A 7,866-nucleotide genomic window follows, 5' to 3' on the forward strand; every position below is an offset into this window, starting at 1 on the left:
GTTCCTCAAAATGTTGAAAATAGGGGCGCCTGGGTGGCTCAGTGGTTTAAGCCGCTGCCTTCGGCTCAGGTCATGATCTCAGGGTCCTGGGATCGAGTCCCGCATCGGGCTCTCTGCTCGGCAGGGAGCCTGCTTCCCTCTCACTCTCTCTGCCTACTTGTGATCTCTCTCTGTCAAATAAGTAAATAAAATCTTTAAAAAAAAATGTTGAAAATAAAACTACCCTATGACCCAGCAATTGCACTACTGGGTATTTACCCTAAAGATACAAACATAGTGATCCGAAGGGGCATGTGTACCCGAATGTTTATAGCAGCAATGTCTACAATAGCCAAACTATGGAAAGAACCTAGATGTCCATCAACAGATGAATGGATAAAGAAGATGTGGTATATATACACAATGGAATGCTATGCAGCCATCAAAAGAAATGAAATCTTGCCATTTGCGAAGACATGGATGGAACTAGAGCGTATCATGCTTAGTGAAATAAGTCAATCGGAGAAAGACAACTATCATATGATCTCCCTGATATGAGGACATGGAGAAACAACATGGGGGGTTAGGGGGATAGGAGAAGAATAAATTAAACAAGATGGGATTGGGAAGGAGACAAACCATAAATGACTCTTAATCTCACAAAACAAACTGGGGGTTGCTGGGAGGAGGTGGGATTCGGAGAGGGGGAGGGGGCTATGGACTTTGGGGAGGGTATGTGCTATCGTGAGTGCTGTGAAGTGTGTAAACCTGGCGATTCACAGACCTGTACCCCTGGGGATAAAAATACATTATATGTTTATTAAAAAAAAAAAAATTTGGAATGGGAGGCGAACCAAAAGAGACTATGGACTCTGAAAAACAACCTGAGGGTTTTGAAGGGTCAGGGGTGGGAGGTTGGGGGAACAGGTGGTGGGTAATAGGGAGGGCACGTATTGCATGGAGCACTGGGTGTTGTGCAAAAAGAATGAATACTGTTAGGCTGAAAAAATAAATAAAATGGAAAAAAAAAAGAATTAAAAAAAATACATGCTACTTTGTATTCTTTTTATGCTTGTATTGATAGTTTCCATGTTTCTAAAGTCCATGATTTTCATTCTACTGCATACACAATATTTTATAATGATATTTGTGTTACAATTTTTTTAAAAATATTGTAACACGGGAAAAACATTTTAAAATTACTAATAATTAAGACAGTCTATTGTCTACTGAAGTAGCAGCTCAGCAATGACTCTGTTAATTTCCTGTTAATGACTATTAGTTTCCAATGGCTACTGTAACAAATTATCACAAAGTTATTGACTTTAAACGGCACAAATGTATTGACATCTTATCATTCTGGAAGTCAAAATTCTATAGATCTCACTAATCTAACATCAAATTGTCAAGGCTATGTTTTCATCTGAAGGCTGTAGGGAATTATCCTTTTTCCCCCCCCCTCTAGCTCCCACCTCCCTTGGCTCATGGTTTCCTTTCATCTTCAAAGCCAGCAATTGCTTTCAAATCTCTCTCTCACATTATTTCATTTTTAGACTGACTCTTATGCCTCCAACTTGCACATTTAAGAATCCTTGTGTCCATCTAGTGCATATCCAACTAATTCAGAATAATCTCCCTATTTTAATATCATCTGATTAGCAACCTTAATTCCATCTGCCACCTTAGTTCCTTTTTGCCATGTAATATAATATTCACAGTCTGGAAATTAGTTGTGGACATCTTTGAGATGTCATTAATATGTCTACACTCATGACAATTTGATTTGGGTTTTCATTTCATTTAACTGAGTCATGATATTCACTATTCACAAGAAGTAACTTGAGGTTTATAAGTCTATTACATATAATACATCCTTTCAACACTAATTATGAGCAAAGGTTGTAAAATTGATTGATTCTAAATAAATGTGGCTTTTATAGTATGGATATTCAATCATTCCTAAAGCTTGCAGAGAGTGAGAACATTCATTTCTTATGTCCTTGATCCTATAGAATATTCCTAAAATAAAAGTTTGTCAGGAATGGAGCAGTCAGGTTTGCCCCATTCTCTGAAACAAAGAAATGAAGGAGAGGAGAGAAGACTAGAAAGGTCAGTATCAGGATTCTAGAATAATTTCATCTACTTGAGGTGAAGCAACTGATGAAAAAGATCATGAAACTGAGTCTTAAAGAACTTGTCTCTAGTCACACATTGGGTAAGTAGCAATGGGAGAATAAAAAATAGTATTCAGTTTTCCTGAACTCCAGTCCATGCTCATCTTTAAAACATCTGTTGGGAGGGTGCCTGGGTGGCTCAGTGGGTTAAGCCTCTGCCTTCAGCTCAGGTCATGATCTCAGAGTCGTGGGATCAAGCCCCACATTGGGCTTTCTGCCTGCTTCCCTTTCTTTCTCTGCCTGCTTGTGATCTCTCTCTCTGTCAAATAAATAAATAAACAAAACATTAAAAAATAAATAAATAAATAAAACATCTATTGGGGAAATAAATATATATGGTGATTTTTGGAATGTCTGGGTGGCTCAGCTGGTTGGGCAGCTGCCTTCTGCTCAGGTCATGATCCCAGTGTCCTGGGATCGAGTCCTGCATCAGGCTCCTTGCTCGGTGGGGAGCCTGCTTCTCTCTCTGCCTCTGCCTGCCACTCTGTCTGCCTGTGCTCTCTCTCTCTCTGACAAATAAATAAAATAAAATCTTTAAAAAAATGTACATGGTGATTTTTTTAATTAAAATTTATTCACTGTGAGAGATATATGATCCAAGTACCATCACAATACCAGGGATATTTGCTGAAATAAGTAACTATATATTAAAAAAAGAAAAAAAAAGGAATAACTGAAGTTAATAGTAGTATGTTCATGGGGAATAATTCTAGATATTTTTATATAGGATGAAATTACCCTCTACTATCTGCCATTTTACACTCTCTGATAGAAATGACCACGTTATGAGTGAGTCTACATGGAAAACATTTATTTCATTTAAAAAGTTCCAATATATATTATACCATGCTACAATGGCACAGATATGTATTAGGTGAGCAGTGTACTTAAATATATAATCAATCCATTTTATAAGGGTTCTTTTAAAATATATTTATCACTGAGCATGTAAGAAATCTGTACTCTTAATGTAATCATCTAAGTAAAAATGTTGGCAATTTTTGTACCATAGGAACTTAAATACCCATAAAATGAGTTCATTTTCTAGTGAAGTCTCTTCTTCAATTTAATTGAGGTTAAAGTGTCTAACTAGCACAACATAATAACTAGGAGTTATTGACTGAAGTCTTCAGTTCTGCAGCTGTGACTAGTGATATATGTCTTTGGAATCAATAGTTGCAAACTAGAATTTACTAGACATGATCCATTTATAGATGACACAGAAGAAAAAGAAGAGTCTGTTAATAGTTTTCCTATTTCCTAAGAGGACAGTCATCAAAATAATTCAGGAACCCCAAAGTGATCCTTGGGGGTTGGCTATGCAAATTAGACTTTACTAAAAAGTTGTTTTTTTAACGTGTTGTGCAAAACTTTGAATTCTTCTCAAGGTAACAGGGAAATGTGAGTTCAAATACCGGATGGTCTACAGTGCTTACTGTACTCTTTGGGATACAGTTAAAAGATTTTTCTTAGCAAGTCTATATCAGAAATGTTTAGCTTTGAAAAAACTTTGGGTTATAATCCCTGGATGTTTGCACAAACTTGTAAAGAAATGTCAGAGAAATATAAGAATTATAAGTCAGTACTAGAAATATGAGGTATATCAATGTTTTGGTTTGGGTTTTGTCTGTCTTAGTTTTTGCTGTTGTTGTTTCAGTACCAAACCTGGGCTGGCTGTTTTAGGATATTGATCACATCAATTACTTCATGCCAAACATTTTTGTGACATGATGCATGCACGAGTGAGCTTAAGAAGCCAAGTAGCTGTTCACTTGCCGCATAGTGTTTAAGATTTAGAGAATGGCACTGCTACTATTTTAAAACACACAAATTGAAAAATATGAAATATTTTTCTATTCTTTTTTTTCCCCTTTTAATGTATTTTTAAATATTTTTAAGGTTTAAAAAGTGTTTCAAGTTTGTAGTTCCTAGTAGGAAACATTATCTGAATGAATACCCTAATGGCAAACCATTGTAGAATGTTTCAGTTGCATGGGGGAGCGGAGGGGTAGGGATTCTCTTCACAGCACCCCAGCTTTCTTCATGAGAAGGTCGGAGGTACACTGGTTTGTATTATTGCGACATCCATCAGGTGATCGAAGTTGCTTTTCCTTCAGCAAGGGCTTTATTTGTCAGAAGAGCATTATTTTTTTTTTTTTTGCTTTCTATTTATTTATTTTTTTCACGTAACAGTATTCATTCTTTTTGCACAACACCCAGTGCTCCATGCAAAACGTGCCCTCCCCATCACCCACCACCTGTTCCCCCAACCTCCCACCCCTGACCCTTCAAAACCCTCAGGTTGTTTTTCAGAGTCCATAGTCTCTTATGGTTCGCCTCCCCTCCCCAATGTCCATAGCCCGCTCCCCCTCTCCCAATCCCACCTCCCCCCAGCAACCCCCAGTTTGTTTTGTGAGATTAAGAGTCATTTATGGTTTGTCTCCCTCCCAATCCCATCAGAAGAGCATTATGCTTGACCTCCAAATTTGGCTGACAATTTACTGATGCGATTCATAACCTTTGGGTTGCTCTGATATTTTGACATATTTGCTGGGTTCTGGGCCACATCCTGGAAGGCCACCATAACTTCCGGATCCTGCATGGCTACAAGAACTTCCGGATCACTATGAATTTCACTGAGCCCAGGCATTCCTGCCATTCCAGGCATCCCCCCTGCCATTCCAGGCATCCCTCCAGGAAAATTACCAGGCATTCCCCCAGGAAAGCCACCTGGGAAAGAGCCATACTGAGCTCCTGATTGTCGTCTGGCTTCTTCCTCCCTCTGGGCTCTCTCATGTTCTTCCCGAGCCTTCTTAACCCTTTCTATTCTTTCTTTGATCTCTCGCTCTTCACGTTTTCGCTCATATTTTCTCTGATGTTCAGCAATTTTCTGGGCCCTCGGTTGAACTTCTTTCAGCATTGCACTAGCATCTTCATCATAATCCAGTTTACAAGCAAGGGCAAGATCATGTGCTGCTTCTTCCCAATGGCCCAGAAGTCTATGTGCTTTCCCGCACCACTTAGAAGGCTGGGCTGAATCAGGATTTATTTCAATAGCTCTGTCACAGTCTCGAATGGCAGCATTTGGCTTCTGTAATTTGATGAAGACACTGGCTCTCTTGGCATACAGAATGGCCAAGCGAGGATTTAGTTTGATGGCATCTGTGAACAAGTCAATGGCTTTCTGTAGTTCACCATCATTTAGGGCATCAATGGCAGCACTTTTTTATCATTTGCCTGATCCATCATTTCCTTGGTTATCTCTACATTTTCATCTCCCATTTCTTGAGGGGCATCAGTATCTGGTTCAATCACACCTTCATTGTCAATTTCTAGATCACTTTCCTCACTTGATGGTTCATCTGCCTTTATGTTTTCCTCCGCCTTCTTACTATCTTGTTTTTCTTCCTTGACACTATCTTCTGATTTAGTTTTATGAGTGGCAGGTGGTATTTTACCCCCCATGCTCTCCACCAACTCCCGCAGGAAACGCATTTCCTCGGTGTGCAGAATGCTCGGATCCTGCTTACACATTTTCACGAAAGCCGGAAGCTCGCTCACTTTGCAGGGGTCCATGGTCCAGAGGCAGTGGCAGGCGGCAGGCGAGGCTGAGGTTGCGACCTGATTCTATTTTTCTATTCTTATTGTATTTAATGATAAGGCAAAAAAAGTTGGAACAATAGGGTAACCAAATACTTACCTAATGAAAATTAGGATTAAAAAAAAGAAGGAAAATTAGGATAATTTAGGGAGTGAAAGGGACTATTAATAATTAGACAGACAGAAACTGGGTTTAATCCAAGACAGTTCAAGAGGTATAATCAAACTGGAATAAAGAACTTAAAAGACTTCTCATTCAAACCTGGATCTAAGCTCTACTTACTCACTTTGTCTTAACTAGAACATAATATAAGACTTAAAGACTAGTGGTTGTTATAAGTAAAAAAGAACCATAATAATACTTATTTTTCAGGCTTATTGTGAGGAGTACATACAATAAAATCTTTAAAGCAGGTAGTAGGGCTACTGGCAGCAGGTAAGTGCTCAGAGAAGGGCAGTTATGTATCTGTACTGATATTCAAAAATCACTAAAAAAGCAAAAGAACAAGTAGCAGAAGATTCCCTTGAAATGTTAGCAATTCCAACTTTAAGCGCTTACTCAATTCAGTTATATTTTTCTAATTTAAACACATATAATTCGGGGCGTCTGGGTGGCTCGGTGGATTGGGCCGCTGCCTTTGGCTCGGGTCGTGGTCTCGGGGTCCTGGGATCGAGCCCCGCGTCGGGCTCTCTGCTCCGCGGGGAGCCTGCTTCTCTCTCTCTCTCTCTCTCTGCCTACCTCTCTACTTGTGATCTCTCTCTCTGTCAAATGAATAAATGAAGTCTTTAAAAAATTTTAAACACATATAATTCTGGGAGAAATACATATTTTAAGCATTCTGTAGGTTTTTCTCATCATTATGTATCATGAATTAGTTATTGCATTAAAACAACAGATTATATTTTTGTTTGGGGCTCTATTGTTTTCAGAACAGTTTTGCACGTGGTGCAATGGAATTTCTGCACATTAGCAAGTACTATTGAGTACTTGGTTACAAGGGTAACCTTGCTTTCCAGATGCAGACAAAGAATAAGGGATTGAAATCTAGAGAGTGAGAGGTAAAACTTGACTGGAATACAGGTTTGCAGGTTTTGGTGTCCAGAACTCTAATTCAGAGGGATTACCTAAGAGCCTATTTCCTCAGTGCGAAGACTGGAAGAGACAGGACCATTGTTAGGAAAAGAAAGATTTAAGAAACCATATCTGATTATCAGCTGGTTGTTGTTGGCAGATGGCACGGGGCACTGAGTAGAAGAAAGAATGGGGAGGAAGGAACACAAACAGGGAGGTGGGGTCAGAAAGATAGATGGAAGATACACTGGACAACTCTTTTGTGCCATTTAAAGTAATTCACCTTCACTTCTTGTGTTAGCCTGTACTGCAGTGACTACTTTTGTGACAGCTTTGTGCAATATGACAGCTCCTTACCTCTTATCCCAAGGCTTCACTAAAGCCATAAAGAATGTCCACTGAAACCCCTCTAGACTTTATACATGTGCACCTCAGAAGTTCAGGGAAGTTCAAACAAATCGAGCCATTGTGCACATATTTAAAAAGAAATTACTTATTTTTTTTGAGTGTAAAGGTCTGACAAGCATTTCATAAAGTTCCTCCAAAGATCACAGTGGATTGAGCACTGGTAGTCATTTCTCTTCCTCATTGTCCTTCATTCTCTTTCAAGGGATCCAGGCTCAGTACAGTTTAGCAGAAAAATATGGTCTCTGTTCTGCCAGGAAATTATTCACATACTGAAGAAATTGCAGGACCACCAATAGGTAATGGAAAGAAATCAAGGAAAAATGTGAAATGACTTTTGTGGGTATCAGTCCAGGGGATCCAAGTATAAGAGATTTATTGTCCTAGAAGCACTTGGAACCTGTCTTAGTTAAGACGGTTTTTGCAGTCTGGATGTAATAGCTGCCCACCTATAGCACTGTTTTTCAATGGTCATCTATAGATCAGTAGCATGGCTGGGACGCCTGGGTGGCTCAGTTGGTTAAGTAGATCAGTAGCATGGGTATTAGTTAGGAACATACTAGAAATGCAAAATTTGGGTGCCTGGGTGGTTCAGTCTGTTGAGTGTTCAACTTTTGATTTTGGCTTAAGTCATGA

At 39.2% G+C, this 7,866-nt stretch overlaps 1 pseudogene; it reads right to left on the reverse strand.

Moving 5' to 3' along the window:
- Window positions 1-4,620: 4,620 nt before the first annotated feature.
- LOC123944321 lies at window positions 4,621-5,729 on the reverse strand (annotated as a pseudogene).
- Window positions 5,730-7,866: the final 2,137 nt, after the last annotated feature.

The sequence above is a fragment of the Meles meles genome, chromosome 6 (genome assembly GCF_922984935.1).
Source record: "Meles meles chromosome 6, mMelMel3.1 paternal haplotype, whole genome shotgun sequence".
NCBI classification, from domain to species: domain Eukaryota; kingdom Metazoa; phylum Chordata; class Mammalia; order Carnivora; family Mustelidae; genus Meles; species Meles meles.